A 16,362-nucleotide genomic window follows, 5' to 3' on the forward strand; every position below is an offset into this window, starting at 1 on the left:
TGGGGAGGGCTATCTTCATCAACATATTGAACAGCACCAACTCCTCTCAAGCCCTAGTTCATCTCTTGTGTTCCATCTTTGTACCAGAACTATAGATTGGTGCTTGTGGGTGACTAGTAGTATTGATTACATCTTATAGTTGATGACTATATGGTTTATTTGGTGGAAGATTATATGTTCAGATCCATTATGATATTTAATACCCCTCTGATCTTGAGCATGATTATCATTTGTGAGTAGTTACTTTTGTTCCTGAGGTCACAGGAGAAATCAAGTTGCAAGTAATCATGTGAACTTGATATGTGTTCGATATTTTGATGATATGTATGTTGTGATTCCCTTAGTGGTGTCATGTGAACGTTGAATACATGACACTTCACCATATTTGGGCCTAAGGGAATGCATTGTGGAATAGTTATTAGATGATGGGTTGCGAGAGTGATAGAAGCTTAAACCCTAGTTTATGTGATATTCTGTAAGGGACCGATTGGATCCGAAAGTTTAATGCTAATGTTAGAATGTATTGTTAATACTTTTATCGTAGTTGCCAATGCTTGCGAGAGGATTAATGATAAGTATGAGGTTTGTTCAAGTAAGAACAACACCTAAGCACCGGTCCACACACATACCAAATTATCAATGTAGCGAACACAAATTAAGCCAACATGATGAAAGTGACTAGATGAAATTCTCGTGTACCCTCAAGAACACTTTGCTTATCATAAGACCATTTTGGCATGTACTTTGCCTCAAACGGATTGGGCTACCTTGCTGCACTTTTCTTACTACTATTGTTACTTGCTCGTTACAAATTATATTGCTATGAAACTACTCTGCTACTTACAATTTTAGCACTTGCATACATTACCTTGCTGAAAACCACTTGTCATTTCCTTCTGCTCCTCGTTGGGTTCGACACTCTTACTTATAGAAAAGGCTACAATTGACCCCATATACTTGTGGGTCATCAAGGGAATCTGCCCGTTACCCACCCCCTCTGCACGAGCCAGAGCGGTACTACCGCTCCTAGGAGAGGTACTACCGATGATAAGAGGTAGTACCGCTCAGGGTAGCGGTACTACCGCTCAGGCACAGGGAGGCCGAGCCAGAACCAAGGCAGAGCAGCTAGTACCAGCTGGAGCAGCAGTAACAAGCAGTAGTACCGCCCTACAGGCAGTACTACTACCCAGTACTACCGCAAAGTCCACCCACAAAAGTGTTCGCACTTCCGAGCAGCGGTATAGGCTAGCAGCACCAGCAAAGCACTACCACTCCCAGCGGTACTACAGCCGGCCCGGGCGGTACTTCCGGTAATAAGAGGTAGTATCGCTCGTGGGAGCGGTACTACCGCTTAGAAATTTCATGGCAGGGTTTTGGCAGGGTAGGGAGCTCCATCGAAGCAGAAAAGGGGTGAAGGAAAAGTTTATGTGATGATTCCACCCAGACTTTTCCAAAGCGGATCCCCTCTTAATAGTACGACTTATCTACGGCTCAAGTCCACCGACAACAAAGCGTAAGAGAGAAAACCGTCTACACTCAAAACACCGTCGGGCAAGAATCGTCTTTGTGCAAACCGAGGAAGTACCGGAAAGGCTTATTGCACTCGATTCGTCCGCGAAATGTATTGTCATCAATAAACAAAACTATTGGGGTAGAAATATGCCCTTACATTAGTTGTTTAGTAGAAAGCTCTTTTGTGTAACACAAGAGAAATGTTGTCCATAGGCAAGTGAATATAACATGATTGATAGTAATCATATGTAATGAGGGAGAGGCATACTGTAATGCCCCAAGTGTGGAACCTTCCCTATTTGGAACCTGTTGCATGTGGGTCCACCCTGTCAGAGAAATGATGATGTCACTTGTGTCTATGATTTCCTGTGCCACCTTGTGTCCCTTGCATATCTTCCTTGCATGCATGCTTAGCATAACATATCATGTCATCTCCTTGTCCTTGTGATTTCATGTGCCTCTTATTTTTAGTTTCCCTTGCATGCATGCAAACCATGATGCTCCATGTCATGTCTTGTGTGCACATATCTTGCTAGGTGTGATTGTGTGATCTTGTGATTTCATGTGTGGTTGCATAAGTGAAGTAGTGGGGTGATTTTGTGGAGTGTGGTGTTTGGCATTGTTTTATTTTCAACCCCTTGTTAGTGTCCAACCTATCTCTCTTTAATTCCCAAGTTCAAAAATCTATTTTCTCCTAGGCTGTTTTAAAAATGTTGCACCTTTAGAGCATTTTAGTTGGTATGTGGGGATGAAACAGAGGGGTTTTTAGACTTATTTGGTTTGGAGTTTTTCCTTTGTTTTCAGATTATTTTAATCTGTTTGTCAATAAATTTTAGTTGCAAAAATATCATTTGGGTATTTTATAAATTTGGGCATAAATCCCTTGTGCCCAGGGGTATTAGTTTTTATTTTTTTAGGCCTTAGTATTTCTTGGTGTATTATTTGCTGTGGTGGCATTTATATATATGAGAGGGCCAGGTTCTTTTATTTTTTCCTTCTCCCTGGCATTTGAGGCCCAGTTCCTCCCGGGCCCAAGTCCCTCGCGCCAGCAGCCCGCTCGTCACACGTCGTCTTCCTCCCGACGTCACGCACGTACGACCTGCTGGCAGCCTCCCGATCAGCGATCCCTTGATCCAGCAGTTCGAGCTCGTCCCCCGAGGCTCATAAAATGCTCCTCTCCCTCCCCCATACAGCTAGGGTTCCCTCTCCTCCTCCAGCGCGCCGCCACCTCCCTCCTTTTCTTTTCCCTCTCCCTGGTAAGCTCTCTGTAGAGTAGGAGCAAAGAGAGAGAACTCTCCGTCGTTGAAGACCGTCTTCCCGTCATCTCCGGCACCGGTGGCCATGTCCAGGGGCTCAGGGTGGTTCCCCGCGCTCCATTCCCGCCATCGCTGAGGTCGAGGAGCGACCTCAACGACGGCCAGGACCTCGTCATCGCCTCGGTCCAGGGGCTCTTCTTCCTCTTCTTCGGTTCGATAGCAGCAGTTCGCCCCCTCCCTCTCCGTCGTCTCGTCGCCGTGGGGTTCCCCTCCTTCCTTCCCCAAGGTGAGGTGCCTTCCCCCCTTCCTTCTTCCTCCCTTCTCCCTCGTCAGCTCCGGCTAGCCGTGGTTGCTGCGCTTCCGTGCCCGAGTTCGTGCTGTGCGTGCGTTGTTGGATGGTGAGGCGAGTTCGTGCAGCAGTAGCAGGTCGTGGCTAGCACCACGCAGCAGTAGAGAGGCAGCGTCGGGGTAGACCTCCAGTGGCGCAGTAGCAGCAGCAGCACGACGGGTAGCCGGCGACCTCTCTGTCGTCGTGCTACCTTGTCGAGCGGAGCAGCAGCAGGTTCCCTCGTTCGAGTGAGTGAGTGTGTGGTGCATCGCGTGTATTAGATGGTGTGTGTGTTGTTGTGCGAGGTGCCTCAGTGACGCAAAAGAGAGCCACGGCGCCTTCTCTGTCGCCGGCGAGCAGCAGCTCACGCGCAGGTGTAGAGCAAGCCTGACGGGAGTGATAGCTTACATGTTTCAGTTTGCCCCCTCTGTCAGTATCCGTTTCGTAGCCCAGTGGTGTGTGCGTGTGTGGTGCGTGCAGGAGGGCGTGGGTTCGAGTCCCCCCTCGGCACTTTCTTTTTCTCGTTGATTTGTTTGCGGTTTAGGGACTGCAGGGAGACCTTACCCTGTTTCAGTTACCTCCCTCGTCAACAGCCGTAGCAGTAGCGCAGTGGTGTTGTGCGTGGGTGTGGAACCAGGGGCTCAGGGGTTTGAATCCCAGAGAGCCCCAATTCCTTTTCCTGTTTCTTTCTTGCTATTTTTTTTGTTATTCCCCATTGCCTTGTGTGCTACTCCATGTCTAGTTCAATGGAATACTTATGCCCTATGTCTTTTTTTCCTTCCCTGTTATTTGTTGGAGGAGTAAGAGTAGGCTTGTGTGTAGGGTGGTGTGATGGTAGTAGTGGTGTGGATCTAGGTGCTTGTGAGTTGGTGCTTGAGGTGGAATGTGTGTGCAAGTGTGTGTGTAACCCTACACACATGCTTGTGCAATTGCACAAGCCTTGAAGTTTAAGCTTTGGTGGAAGTAGTTTGTGATGTGTGTGCATTATCTTGTGGTAGCACTAGTATAGATATGTGTGTGAGAGCCTCACCCATGGCAAGGCATGAAGTGCATTGATGTGCACATGAGTAAATAGTGTGTGATGGTGTTGGATTCATGATGGGAGTGTAACTATTGTATGTTCTAAATAGATTGAGTAGGGCTAGCTTTATGTTATGCTAGATATGTGTGTGAGTGTGGACCTTCCCACCTTTGCAAGCGGTGCACCTCCTCATGTTTAATATGAGAGAGAGCATGTTGTGTGTGTGGGGTTGGCTTGTGATAAACATTGGTGTTGTTGATGGGCATGACACAAACATGGGGTTCAAACCCCCATGTCACTTTGTCATTGTGCACATGAACTCACCCTTTAGTTGTTGTCTTAGAAGGATACTTTATGGAGTTGCATATTCAGTTTTGTTGCAAGTTTGATCTTTGATTCCATGGAATAGGTGGAGCCCAAGGGCATGAGCTTTTGTGTGGTAGTAGTAGGGGTTTTGCTCTACACCATAGTGGTGTCAATTATCTCTTGGTGTTATGTGTGTGCAAACTATGCCTAGACAAAGTGGGCATGTGGCTGAAAAATTCCAGATTAGTGAACTCTGAAATTTCACTAAGTCTGGGATTCTGGAAACATTTTCTTCCCCTATAGATGAGGATGTGCTGGTCATTCTGTTGAGAAATAGCCTTAGTTCAGTGCTAGGATTTTGAACCTGGTATGTTTTTGAAGCTCCCTGTCAAATTTAAAGTCATTTGGAGTCCAGTAGGTTGTGTTTTGGTGGCTGTCAAAAAGCTTCAGAACAGAGACAGAAACTCAGGTGCAGGAATTTTCACCAAGTCCCTGAGATCTGATGGTTTTGGGAAAGTTTGGGGCCTTGTATCTTCTATAGTTTAATTCCTTTTGCTGTGATTATTGCCTTTGATTGTAGTGTTCTTGGTTGGCAACAGCCACATATATAATTTGTCATGTTTGAAGTCCTGTAGCTATGTTGCATGCAGCGCCCAAGTAGCTAAGATGCAGATTATGGCAGATTATGTAGTTTTGTCATTTTGATCAAAGTATGTGCTTAATTGATGTTGTGGTGTTCTACCTTGCTCCAATTCATTCATGTTGGGTTGTTACATGTCTTGGAAACCTGGGAATACCAGATTTGTGCCAATTGTGAGTGTGGTGTTGAATCTCCCACGTAGAGCTTCATATCTTGTTCCGTTGATTCCCGTTGATTCGTAGCTCCGTTTGCAATGTTCTTTATATGGTTTTGCACCATTTTCACGAGCCGCATCTGTTCATGGCATTCTCATGCATGTCAAAATAGCTTAGTGTACAGTTCTTTCCAGAAACTTGCAGTATATTATGTTGTTTGTGCTTGTGATAGAAATAGTGGTGCATGCTCAAGTTTCATCTCATGCATCATGTGATTGTTGCATCTTGTGGTGCTGATGTTCATTGGTTGTTATTCTTGTGTTGGGTAGCACCGGGATCGGAGAACGAATACGTGGAGTCAGGAGAGTACGTGCAGGACGAACCAGAACCATTCCAAGCTGAGGATATCACAGGCAAGATGATATGACCTTGATTTCATCTCTAGACTTGTTATGCTAGTTTCGTTTCCATGTCATATTGCTCGCTGCCTACCACTGAATTTAAATTGCCTCTTCATATGCCATGAGCCCAAACACCGTACTCCTTCCTAGCAAACTTGTATGGCTAAGTAGGCTTGCTCAGCTACTAATGTTAGTGTTGCTAGCTGTAGGTGTTTCGACTCATGTGATAAAATGAGCTTGATATCATTATATTAAATTCTGTCATTTATTTAATGCACCTATATACTTGGTAAATGACGGGAGGCCTAGCCTTTTGCCGGGTGCTTTGTTCCGTTATTGCCGCCTTAGTTGCCGGTTACCGGTGTTTGATTCCATAATGATCGCTCCTAACACGTTCGGGGTTGTTATGGGGACCCCCTCGATAAATCGCGTAGTGCTAAGGCTTGTCCGGCAGGACCCAACATTGGTACTATTTGCTAATCACCTAATAAACTGCATAGGGAATAGCTACCCCGAGGAATTTAATCAACAACCCGGGCCAGTGCTCCTCATGAGTGTTGGTCCAACCACCTAGCAGTCGGCGAGACCACCCCGGGGAAACTTGAGGTTTGGTCCTTGTCCACCTTGCATAGACGGTGTTGTCCTGAGACTGAGATACGCGGCTCTTATCGGGTCGTCGACACACCGGGAGGTCCTGCTAGCCTTGTCTTACCTTAGCGGTATATCTTGCGTATAGGAATCCCAGTGAAGCTTTGGGTTCCCCGAGAGTTGAGGTTTTCCTCTAAGGAATCCGTCGAGATCACGAGATTCATGATAGAGGATGCCTTTGCGGCCTGTGTTTGTTTGTGATGGACTAGTTGGAGCACCCCTGCAGGGTATAATCTTTCGGAAAGTCGTGCCCGCGGTTATGTGGCAACTTGGAATATTTTGATGACATCCGGTATTAGAGAACTTAAACATAAATTAATAAAACTGCCAACTGTGTGCGTAACCGTGACTGTCCCATCGAGGATCTCTCTTCGATCGGGAACACGGTGGGGTTATGAATGTCGTAGGTAGGTGTTCGAGATGACTTAGTGATCAAGTAAATCCGACCGTTAGTTTAGACCACCTTTTACTTCTACTTTGCGTAAGTTAGCCACAAATCAAGCATAGGTTGCTGCAGCCTGATACACCTCATCCTTACCCTACCTAATAACATGACTAGTTCTGGCACCAAGGTCTTAGATTGTTGAGTCCCCGTGGCTCACGGATTCCTCCGAAACTCCCAGCAGGTACAGGTACCCCAGAGACAGATGATCCCGACGTCACCCAGCTGGCGTGGCAGTACGACGAGGAGACAGACCGCCTCTACGTGAACTATCCACAGGACTGAGGCGTGGTCGTGATCGTGGGCCTGCAGCAGGGTAGCATAGCATTTTCCATGTTTTGTAGTCCGTAGCGGAACTACCTTGATTGTATCTGTGTTGTACTCTCAGTTTAATAGGAAGACAGTTGAATCCCGAATTGTCTACTTTTATTATTATTTGTGCTATGTTACTTGCTTGCGAAACGCTTAGATGTGCTTCTTTCCTATTCGGGGCCTCGACCCCCAGATCGGAAAGGACCGCATCTTGGTCGTTACAAGTTGGTATCAGAGCCTTACGACCATAGGAGCCTTCGTGTGATCGTATCTGGGCGAGTCGAGTCTAGAAAATGTTTTGAGTCTTAGTTATATCGGAGAGTAGGTTTCTTTTTCTCCTCTTCCTTGCTCTGGTGAGGTGTCCGTCTTAGGATGTCTTTAACTCTACTACTTTTCTCGCTCAAAATTTTTTTAGGATCACGCGGGTATATGTGAAATCTATATGATTTCGATGTGACGGAATCATGTCCTGGTGCCTCCTATCTGCTCTAAGTATCAAGGGAGTTGAGCTCCAGGGATTATCGCGCACATCGCCATCATTCAGATATCTGAGTATCTAAGAACGGAGGGTGTTCGTTATTGCTTCAATACGGGTAGTGGTGACATAACCCCGATGTCCCCAGTACTAGTGTAGATTGTTCGGGGGTATTACCACACTTTGTATCGTTGTGATCACGAGGATCTGTTGTAGATGAAGGTCCGAGATGTTGGTTGTGTGTTGAAGGATGTGATACAGGTGACGGGTTAGTTTAGGAGTTGTGCGAAATACTCCTTGTATCTGTGTGCCTCATTGCATGACCAGTTATTTCGGGAATTCGCAGGTGGGATATCTAGTAGCATCTTATAGGACTATCTTCCTACAGACGCTTGATTGAGGTTTGGGAAATCTCGGTCATATGTTTGTTCCGAGCAGTTCTAGCTCACACTTGTTTGCAGTGGCCCTTATCGGAATTTTGTCGTTTGTTACTTGAGGATGCACTCTTGCTATGTTGTTCGAGTGCAATGCTAAATTCTATTCAGATACTCTATCTTTTGATTCAGCAATATCTTCTATTATTCTGTGGACTAATATGCTGTCCGTCTTCAGGATGGCTCCACCAACTCGTCAGACCCCAGCGCGTGAGGATATGCCGCCTCCACCTCCTCCTCCGCCGCCGCCGCCTCCTCCTGCAGAGACCTGGCAGGCAATGATGGCAGCTACCAATGCAAACACGCAGATGCTGTTGCAGTTGATCCAGGAGAGAGCCAATCATCAGCAGGGCAATTTCCAGCAAGGTGGCAATCACTTCGCCAGTGTGAGTCAGTTCCTGTCAAACCAGCCTAAGACGTTCACTTCTTGCGACCAGCCGTTTGATGCGGAAGATTGGATCCGTGATATGAACAAGCATTTTGAGTGTAGCAATGTGCGTCCAGAGGACTATGTCAAGTTTGCAACATTCCAGTTGAAGGGGCAGGCTTCTATTTGGTGGCAGCAGCTTAAGAACTCCAGAGGTGGCAGGGTGATGACTTGGGACGAGTTTTGTCATGACTTCAGGTCCCACTACATCCCTTCCAGTTTTGTTGAGGAGATGCGTGAGAAGTTCAGGCGTTTGAAGCAGGGCAGCAATTCTGTGTACAAGTACAATGTCGAGTTCCACGAGCTGGCCCGTTGCGCGCTGCAGGATGTTCCGGATTAGAAGAGCAAGATCTATCAGTTCAGGGGTGGCTTAAAGGAGGATTTGCAGTTAGCACTTTCTTTGCATGATCCTGAGAAGTTTGGCAAGTTCTACAACTTAGCTCTCAGAGCAGAGGCAGCCTTGCTCAGGGTGGAGAACTCCAAGAAACGTTTCAGAGATTCTAGCTCTTCCTCGACTCAGGTGGTTCAGAAGCAACAGAGGTTTTGGGTTTCTCCTCCTCCTCCTCGGCACTCTCAGCAGCCGAAGCACTCAGGTGGACATGGTTCTTCCCACCCACCCAACCCTGGCTTCCAGCAGAGATATCAGCATCAGAAGCAAGGGCCTCCTCAGATTCAGTTCCGGCAGCCAGCAGATGTCACTTGTCACAAATGTGGGCAGAAGGGTCACTATGCTAACAAATGCACTTCTCAGCTCCGTCTGCCGCCTCCTCCTCCAGGCAAACCTCCTAGCAACGCTCTTGTGAAGTTCAACCCCAGATCAGCTCGAGTCAACATGGTGAATGCAGCTGAGGCAGAAAATTCTTCGGATGTGATCATGGGTAATCTCCTAGTCAATGATTTTCCTGCTAAAGTCCTGTTTGATACTGGTGCATCGCATTCGTTTATCTCAAGTCCATTCTCATTTAAGCATGGGTTCCCTACTCGTGATTTGCTTAATCCTCTTTCAATTGTGTCTCCGGGTAAGGTCATGAATTCTCATATGATGGTTCCGGACGTTTCTGTCAAGATGGGCAGTTATTCTTTTCTGGCGTCTCCTATTGTCTTGGGCAAGTCCGACATTGATTTGATCCTTGGTGTGGACTGGTTGGCCATGAACAAGGCATCAATTGATTGTGAAGCTAAAGAAGTGAAACTGACCCACTCTTCGGAGGATGTGGTTATATTCGCGGCGCGTGATGACACAATCCGCTTGTTCTCCTTGAATGAAAAGGGTGAGATCACTCCCATTGAGCAAGTTCCAGTAGTCTGCGAATATCAAGACGTGTTTCCTGAAGAGCTGCCAGGCATGCCTCCGCACTGTGAAGTGGAGTTCGTCATTGAGCTTGAGCCAGGCACAGAGCCAGTGTGCAAGCGGCCGTACAAGCTGGGTCCAAAAGAGTTGAAGGAACTCAAGAAGCAACTCGATGAGCAGGAGCGTTTGGGTTTGATCAGACCAAGCTCGTCTCCGTGGGGATGTGGTGTTCTATTTGTCAAGAAGAAGGATGGTTCGGACCGGCTGTGTGTCGATTACCGTCCATTGAACAAGAAGACAATCAAGAACAAATATCCACTGCTGAACATAAATGAGTTGTTCGAACAGCTGAAAGGTGCTAAAGTATTCTCCAAGCTTGATCTCAGAATGGGCTATCATCAGATTCGCATTCGCGAGGAAGACATTCCGAAGACGGCATTCAGGACCAGGTTTGGCTCGTATGAGTATACGGTCATGTCTTTTGGTCTGGCTAATGCTCCTCCGACTTTTTGCCGATTGATGAACTATATTTTCTCGCCATTCAAGAATGAGTTTGTCTTGCTCTATCTCCATGACATTCTGGTCTTCTATGAGTATAAGGAAGAACATGAGAAACATCTCAGGTTGGTGCTTGATAAACTGAGAGAATACAAGTTGTATGCCAAGTTTTCCAAGTGCGAGTTCTGGTTGAAAGAAGTGGTTTATCTTGGGCATATTATCTCTGCCGAGGGCATTAAGGTTGACCCGTCCAAGGTTCAAGCCATTGTTGAATGGGAACCTCCGCAGAATGTGAAGCAGCTTCGAAGATTTCTCAGTCTTGCCGGACATTGCAGAAGATTCATTGAGAACTTCTCCAAAATCGCCAAGCCGCTGTCTAGTCTTCTTCAGAAGGGTGTCAAGTATGTTTGGTCTCCAGAGTTTCCACTGGCTTTCGATACACTCAAAGAGAAGCTTATCTCCACTCCGGTATTGGCTCCTCCGGATGATTCCAAGCCGTACCAGGTCTTTTGCGATGCTTCTCTCCAGGGTTTTGGTGCAGTCTTGATGCAAGATAGGAAGGTGGTTGCTTATACCTCCAGGCAGCTGAAGCCTGCGGAGAAGAACTATCATGTGCACGATCTCGAGCTAGCAGCTGTTGTGCATGCCTTGATGACTTGGAGACATCTCTTGTTGGAACGCAACGTTGAAGTTTTCACCGATCACAAGAGCCTCAAGTATATCTTCACTCAGCCTAACTTGAATCTTCGGCAAACACGTTGGGTGGAAATGCTCCAGGATTTTAATCCGAGTGTTGAGTACACGCCAGGCAAGGCAAATGTGGTGGCAGATGCACTGAGCAGGAAGGCATATTGCAATAGTTTGATTCTGCAACCTCTCCAGTCGGGTCTTTCTGAGTCTTTCAGGAAGCTCAATCTTCAGCTGGTTCCTTAGGGTTTTCTTGCGAACCTTCAGATCTCTCCTACCTTGGAAGATCAGGTCAGAGCAGCTCAGCTACTTGACGCTATGGTGAAGAAGGTCAAGATTGGCGTGGGAAAGAGTCTTCCCAAGTATAAGTGTTTCACTGTTGATGCCAGGGACACTTTGTTTTTCGAGGACCGCCTTGTCGTCCCGAAAGGTGATCTCAGGAAGGTGATCATGGAAGAAGCCCATAACTCTCTGCTCTCTATTCATCCTGGAAGTTCCAAGATGTACCATGACTTGAAGCAGACTTTCTGGTGGACCCGTATGAAACGTGAAATTGCACAATTTGTTAATGAGTGTGATGTATGTCGAAGGGTGAAAGCAGAACATCAAAGACCAGCGGGCCTCTTGCAGCCTTTGCCGATTCCCGAGTGGAATTTTGATCACATTGAGATGGACTTCGTCACAGGGTTTCCGAAGTCCAAGAAGGGCAATGATGTTATCTTCGTCGTCATCGACAAACACTACAAGAAATATGCTCATATGTGATGTTTTTTAAAATGTCGTTGATGAATTCGTCATAAATCTATGACAATTTCATCCGAGATCATCGTAAACCGTTTGAGGGGATCAAATCTACATATAAATTACGACGATGTGAGTCAAAACGTCGTAACCGCATAAGATGAGATCGTCATAACTTTTACGACGATTGTAAAAATGTCGTAACATGTTCTAACTATGTTGACATGTCACTCGTGGGTCCATTCTATCCTAGATTCATCCATTTGAGATAAAAATTTGCCAAGAGAGTCTCCTTAGTAGATGATCATCCTCAGCCAAAATTTAGGCCCATTGTCTATGTGAATTACCCGGACCGCTAATCAAACACTTGGCTGCTAATTCATGTTTGTGCTTAGTTCAGTCTCCTCATGAGATTATTCTATTGTATTATTCTTGCTAACACCTATCGAGGGATTGTCCAACCCACCAGACATGACTATTCCACCTAGAACGCGTGGCAATGCAACGGTTAGGCGGTGACCATGCGACTGGCATGCAAGTTCATGCACTCTGGAGTTGGGGCCCTCGACCACCATGCAAACCTCGACGTCAAGGCACCACACCATGTATTTCTGATTAAATAGATACTTATATACCTACAAATGATTTTTGGGAAAAATAAAGAGCAAACTATAATGCAGTTGCAGTTCAAATTTGACCCGCTTCCAACTGAATTGACATAAATTTGTCTTTTTCACGAGAGGTGGATAAAATCTTTTAACACCCAACCATTTTGTCAATTGTACATTAAATATGGACTAGTATTTTATAAAAATGATTTGGTCCAATTTTAAAACAAATATATGGTAGGTCCTTCACAAAACAACCCATTTTGATCACTTGAAAAATGGAAAATGAATTTTTCATACAAGGAAAATGAAAACTTCCTTAATCAACATTGTTTGCCATTCCTATATGCACCCTTGTGCATAATATTATATCATTTCAACAAACTATGTCATGAATGTGGCTATAAGATTGATCATTTGGCTTGAAAGTCATGAATCTTCACACATGATAGCTCATTTCTAAGAACACTTGTTTAAAATAATTGTCGTATTACAAGTTTATTATTTTTCCTGGTAACTTTGTCACATATAATGACACGATGCAATGGTTTTCCATTTTTTTGAATTTGTTTTGAATTTTCCATGGCCATTTCAAAACGCGGTCAAATAGCGGGTATGACCGTTCATACCTAGTGGTTGAATCTTGGAAATGTTTTGATGTTTATATGATTAAATAGATACTTGTGTACCTATAAATTGTTTTAGCAAAAATATAGAGCAAACTATAATGTAGATGCAGTTTAAATTTGACCCGCTTTCAGCTGATTCAACGAAAATTTGTCTTTTTTAGGAGAGATCGATAAAAGCCTTTAACACCCAACCATTTTGTCAATTATACATTAAATATGGCCTAGTATTTTAGAAAAATGATTTGGTCCAATTTTGAAACAAATATATGGTAGATCCTTCACAAAAAAGTTCATTTTGGACACTTGAAAAATGGAAAATGATTTTTACATACCAGGAAAATGAAAAATTCCTTAATCAATATTTTTTGTCATTCCAATATGCATCCTTTTGCATAATATTATATCATTTCAACAAACTATGTCATTAATGTGGCCATAAGATTGATAATTTGGCTTGAAAGCCATGGATCTTCACACATGATAGCTCATTTTTAAGAACACTTTTTTAAAATAATTGTCGTATTACAAGTTTATTATTTTTCCTGGCAACTCTGTCACATATAATGACACAATGCAAAGGTTTTCCATTTTTTTGATTTTTTTTGAATTTTTCATGGCCATTTCAAAATGCGGTCAAAAGAGCGGGTATGACCGTTCCTACCTAGTGGTTGAATCTTGAAAATATTTTGATGTTTCTCTGATTAAGTAGATACTTGTGTATCTAGAAATGATTTTTCGGAAAAATAAAGATCAAACTATAATATAGCTGCAGTTCAAATTTGAGACGCTTCCAGCTGATTCAACGAAAATTTGTCTTTTCCACGAGAGCCGATAATATAGCTACAGTAACCTATGTAATTAACTTTTCAAAATTTGTATGGTGCACTTTTGCAAAATGTTTTTGATAGATGCTTCATAAAATTCCTCTATTTTTAGTACTTGAAAATTATTTTAAATCATTGGTTTTTTGAAGGGAAATTTGAAGATTTGCCACAAGTTTGTTTACACTTTGAGGATTTACCCCTGTTTTTCTTGTTACTAATAATTAGCCACACCTTTCTGAGAGTCTTAATGATTTGCCCCTTATGGACGACATGGAAATATAACACAAAATCAGTGACCAAACTGCCCGAGCCCAAATTAGCTAGCTTCATGTTTGACCGTTCCCGTTTCTCTGTTCGTTCGTATCCCGGCTGCTCGTCATGGCTCGCAGCAGTGTCTCTCGTTGTTGTGGCTCGTGAACCCGCCTTGTTGTGCTGACCACTCCGCTCCAGACCAAGAAGGCCGAGGTCGACGGCCAAAATAGGTAAGCCATCGTGGTTGATTCATGTGCCAGGCGCAAGCATCCGTCGTCGTCAACCGACGGCGTGCTCACGTAGTCGGGTTGCTGCCTGGTGGTCTTCGCGTCGCCGACCCACTGGACCGCCTTGCCAAGTGGACAGACGATGACGATCACCCCTGCTCTTGGCTGGGCGTCAACTGTGACACGTGCGCGGGCTGCATGACCTCACTCTCGCTGCTCGCCGCATTGCTCCCTGGCCGCCTCCTCCCCAGCAACAACCTGTTAGGATCGGCTATATCCCCTGCCTCCGCTCTCGTCCTCACATCTTGACTTGTCTAAACGACAACGAGCGAGCACGCGGAGACGCATCCGTCTGCTTCTCTTTTGGAAGAGACGAGGATGACCTTGGGTACCATGACGAGCTTTTTAGACATATTCCGGTGGGTCCCTACCTCCGGGGGCAAATCATCACCAAACTAAAAAAGATATCGCGAATAATCAATGACAAGGAAAACGAAGGCAAATCCTCAAAGTGCAAACAAACATGTGGCAAATCCTCAAATTCCCTTTTTTGAACCAATGAGAAATCTTTCCACAGATCGATGACATGGCGTCCATCCATCCATCCATCCATATCTCCAACCCACATCCATCCATCCATCCATCTACAAAAAAAAAACCACCCGGAGCCCAAACCCTAGCTCACACCCCCCATCGCACCTTCCTCCCAGATCCGGCGCCGCCGCACGTTCTCCTCTCCTCCTCCTCCCAGATCCGGAGCCTCTCCAAGCCGCCCGCGCTCGCCGACGCGGCCGCCTCACCGTGCTTTCTCCGTCCCCACCCACCCGCCCCCCAATCCCGATCTCTCTCGCCCCGCTCATGCATGAGAGGTCGTCGGGGCCATCGCTAGTCGCCGCCACGCGCCTCCGCTCCGCCTCCCTGGTCCTGCTGCTCTTGGCGCTGTCCCCGCTCGCCGGGTGGGCGCGCTTCTGGTGGTGCCGCGAGGACGACGGGGGGTGCTCCCTCATGGGGTTCAGGGGCGATGACTCGCCGGCCACCGGAGGCAGCGTCCCCGTCGGCGGGCGCCGTGGCCTCGCGCCGCCTCCGGCTACGGCGCCGGTGGTATCTCGGAGGAGGACGCGTTCACCAGGTGCTCGGGGTACCTGTTTGAGGAGGGGATGGCGATAGAGGGGGACCTCCCCACCGCCTACGACATCCCGGGCATCGCCAGAGTGTACGGCCGACGCCCGCTCCTCGTGCTCCGCCGCTCGCTGCAGATGGGGACCTCCTTCGGCCGAATCCCCTCCCTCCCCTCCTCCTTCGTCTCCACCCCGTCCCTCCCCTCCCCTCCTCTTGGATTCGCCGCCCTCCCCTGCCCTTGTATTGGATTCGTCCTCTTGGATTCGTTTTCCTTCCGCAAAAAGAAAGGTATTGAATTCGATTGAGGTATGTGTATGACGGAGCAGCAAGCCTAGATTCAGATTCATTCATTCATTCGTCAGTCAGATCAGAAAAACAAACAAACTTGTTGGTTGTAGCTCAGTAGATCCACCCGCCACCGTGGTCGCCACTACCAAATCACATTCTATCTTTGTTTGCTTATTAATTTCTTTCTTTCTTTCTTGATTTGTTTGTACTGTACTCTATCTATCTATCTTTCTATCTATCTATCTATCTATGCTTGATTTGTTCGTCATCTCGTCTCATCTGCTTTCCTTTCTCTTACGTATTATATATAATATAACATGCATACTTGCTTGCTTTTTTGGTTCATTGTCGTGATCTGGAGAGGCTGGTGAAGTCTGCCAACAACCTGAGGAAGGCTGGAGATGCAGTTCTTAGTGCTACGATCCTCGGGGTCCCGTTGCTTCTCCTCATGGGAAGCAAGGATCAGGCTTGATAACCTCTTTCCTTTTCTTCCTCATGCTTGGGAGCAAGAACCAACTTAGTACTAGTAAAGTTGTACCTGCTGCGTGTTGTGACATATCACCGGTCTAGTTTTGAATTGAAGTCGCTATGTTAATTTATGAAAATTTGAGCAGTGTGTCCGACTTATGTCTTCATATCTTTGCTCCTGGTCTTTGTTTATTTATTGGCGTGCCTCGTCTTTTCATGTAAGAGAACAACTTAACCTCCTTGTCTTTGTTTATTGGAGTGCCTGTGTCGACTCATGTACTACTTAGGGAGGAAGATGGGGAATTGGGTACATACATGAGCGTATTGATGAAACCTTCTCTGATTTTGTAAGAAGCACTCTCGGAATCATAGA

Source organism: Hordeum vulgare, chromosome 7H (genome assembly GCF_904849725.1).
Source record: "Hordeum vulgare subsp. vulgare chromosome 7H, MorexV3_pseudomolecules_assembly, whole genome shotgun sequence".
NCBI classification, from domain to species: Eukaryota; Viridiplantae; Streptophyta; class Magnoliopsida; order Poales; family Poaceae; genus Hordeum; species Hordeum vulgare.